This window comes from Euprymna scolopes, chromosome 9, assembly GCF_053919585.1.
Source record: "Euprymna scolopes isolate OS-2025 chromosome 9, ASM5391958v1, whole genome shotgun sequence".
Taxonomy (NCBI): domain Eukaryota; kingdom Metazoa; phylum Mollusca; class Cephalopoda; order Sepiida; family Sepiolidae; genus Euprymna; species Euprymna scolopes.
This window is the reverse complement of record NC_136490.1, coordinates 21,445,774-21,449,488: the sequence shown is the minus strand read 5'-3', so window position 1 is coordinate 21,449,488 and position 3,715 is coordinate 21,445,774. Positions and strand designations below refer to the sequence as shown.

Here is a 3,715-nt window from a genome sequence, read left to right as displayed (position 1 = left end):
TTCAAAGAAAATATATTTGTTTGCTTTTTTTAAATCATGAATGATTTTTTTATGGTAAATGATTTTTCTTATTACCAATTAAAATATTTTCCACAAAAAAAACGAAAATGAAAAGTAAAATTATTTAATTCCCACAAATCTCGATCTGTTAGTCTGAAAAAAAGGAAACAAATGTGTATTTTTGCAAAGATTTTTAGCGGAAAAGAAACGACGTACCAGTCAGTATAAATCAAACTCGGTTATTTCTTGTTTTAAGACTAGAATCCCAGGTTGCTATAATGACGTGCCTAAGTATCACACAAAAAGAGAATCAGCATAAGTTGTTGAGCATTATTGTACATTTGTCGTGCCTGATTAGTAAAAAAAAAACCTCTGGTCATTGCCAACGTCCACGCCTAAATCACTATAAGCTAAATAATAAAAATACAAGCAGTAACACACACATACAAACGTGGTATTTTATTTTATGTAAATAATAGTTTTTCTACGAATAAAATTATTGTATTCTCGTAGGTAAATGCTTATATTTAATATGAGAGACTCTTCAACTGAATTTGACAAGTAAAATATAATAAATCGAATACAAGCCTATCATTGGTGGATTCATGTAACAAGTGGTCTTTTAAAAGTTTCTGATGTTTGGCGGGAATTGTCAAAAGAAAAGCGGAAAATGTCAAAAGCTTGAAATTCGATCGTTTACCGACAGATTTCGACGCCTTTCGTTTTTTATTGATAGTGATTTATCCAATAAACAGTTTTGAAACAACAGACATCCACTTTTGTCGCCCTCTCGATTTCCTATTGGTGAGGTGCGATTTATTATTGCTGAAATCTGAGGTATAGGGCGTTGTCACTAACATGTCTAGATCGCCTTTGTTTAGCAATTGTTTTGCTAATCTCGCATCTGTTTACTCTTACTTGCTTACCTATATATATATATATATATATATATATATATATATATATATATATATATATATATAGTATATATATAGTATATACATATACATATAGATATTATATATATATATATATAGTATATATATATATAGTATATACATATACATATAGATATTTATATATATATATAGTATATATATATAGTATATATATATATAGTATATACATATACATATAGATATTTATATATATATATATATATATATAGTATATATATAGTATATACATATACATATAGATATTTATATATACACATATATATATACATATCTATCTATGTATATATATATATTGTATATATATATATATATATATATATATATATATTGTATATATATATATATTGTATATATGTAATATATATATATATTGTATCGTTTTAGGTGCTTAGATGTAAATCCACTGAAATTCGTGTTTTATCAAAACATGCTCAATGACAAACAGAGCGTAATTGTAGTATGTTTATTTATACAAATATTATTAGCTACACATGTGTATATATGTTTCTGTTGAAACTGTTTCAGAAAAGCAGAGGCTATTAATATATATATATATATATATATATATATATATATATATATATGCAACAGTCATAATTAGAAATTTTAAATACTATATATACATGTATATATATATATACAACAGCCATAATTAGAAATTTAAAACACACACACACACACATATATATATATATATAACAGTCATAATTACAAATGTCTAATAATTAAAGTCTGCAATCAGCATTATTCGTGCAAACTATGACTACGAGAACTTGAACTGGCAGTTGATGCACAATATATCACTGAAAGAATGAACCACCTAATGTCCATGCATGATCTGAAGCTGTTTGCAAAACCCAAGAAGGAACAACAACAATAATAAGAAGAAGAAGAAGAAGAAGAAGAAGAAGAAGAAGAAGAAGAAGAAGAAGAAAAATATTAATAATAATGATAGTATTAATAATAATAATAATAATAATAAACACAACAAAATCTTCAGCTAAGATATCCGAATGAAATTCGCTATGGAAAAGTGCGCTCTGGTGATCATGAGAAGGGGTGGAGATTACTAAAGGCATGGTATTCCCCAACTAAACAGAGATGAGGGCACTAAATTAACATAATATATATATATAAATATTTGGGAGTTCTGGAAGCAGACACCATAACAGCTATAGAAATTAAATATAAAATTGGAAAGGAATGCCCCAGAAGAATAGGAAAACTTCTAAAATCCAAACAAAGTAGTAACCTAAAACACATGGACAGGGTCAGTAGTAAAAATATATTTATTATAACCCTTATATTTAAACCAAATTCAGATTTATAATTTTATTCTATTTTTATTTTTTATCCTCTACCCATATTAATTTGCTTATACAGTGAATATTTTCCTTTTTATTTTAATTTTTTCCAGATACATCTGCCTTACTGAAAAATGCTAGGTTTATTTATGGGGTCTTTTACATATATTTAAAAAAAAAAACCCAATACTTTTGCTGATGAGGAGACTTTTTTTTAAAAAATACATGTCAAAATTATTGTCCGTGGCTTAATGTCTATCACAATAAAAACATCGTTTCCGAAACGATCGTACAAATTATTGCCTTTGTTGTTGTTCCTTCTTATGAAACAGATTTTTAATTTTTAATTCTAATTTGAATTTTAAATTGTCAATCACATTACTATATATATATATATATATATATATATATATATATATATATCACACTTCTTTAATCTATATTGTTTGTTTATCGTTTTGTTCTTTCATTATTTCCGAAGTTATAAATTTTAGTCCTTAGTGAAGTCATATCAAGCCTTGCGCTTGTTTTCTGCTATTTTAATGACTTGCGGTCAACTTGTGCTAATGCAAGCAAAATAGATCCGCAGCGTTTTAGTACTATAATTCGTCTGTTGTTAACTTGCATTTGTCACCTCGTCAGAGGTGTTCAGAAATTGCGATTGGAAACCAGAGTTTGCCATCGCGGGGTATTGGGAATAGTTTTCAATTAGCAATAACCACGCCTCGGAAAATCCTCATTGGCTATGGTACCGCCTCTGCGCGAAGACGATCGCCGTACCGCTGGAGTCTATACATATATCTGCGTTGATCAAATACACTCATCGCTCCTATCATAATGTTTTTGTTTATAAATTAATTCAATTAATTAAACACCTTTATTTTACCCTAACACACACTACTCTGTAAGTATTAGTAAATGTTTAGCCATCGTATTTACTTGCATTCATGCTTTTAAGTTATTTTAAAATGATAATTTCTTTTGTAGTGATAGATAATTATTAAGGTTACATAGTTATCTGCCCTTGTCAGTTTTTTTTTTTTTAATTTTAAAGGATGCACGTGGATAGTTATTTCCTTGTTTTTGTGACGAAATTCTTAATGATATATAAAAACAACTTTCATTGGTATTCATATAAATTTTGCAGATAAAGAAATATTTTTATTTATATAAAATATGTATTTCTTTAGTTAAATTTTCAAATCATCGAATCTCCAAAAAGAAGTTTATATCTCTGATGCAGATTCATCTGTTATTCCATTTGTTTGTTCTTGGTAGTGGTGTTTTCTTTAATCTATATGTCTATAAAAGTGAGAATGTGTGAATGTGTAGGGGCATTTCTCGACCTATATACTCAATGATGTTTTGATTTACGAACTTGAAATTTTGTATATAGGGTATTCAGACATGTTGAAAACTTTTAATCCGTTTTCATCCAGGCAAAAAAAAAGG

General features: G+C 27.3%; 1 non-coding gene across 1 annotated transcript; it reads right to left on the bottom strand.

The window, feature by feature from the left end:
* Positions 1-2,896: 2,896 nt before the first annotated feature.
* On the bottom strand, positions 2,897-3,032 carry LOC145285433 (U4 spliceosomal RNA). Its single transcript, XR_013869059.1, has one exon. It is a non-coding gene; the product is annotated as a U4 spliceosomal RNA (small nuclear RNA).
* Between the last annotated feature and the right edge of the window lie 683 nt (positions 3,033-3,715).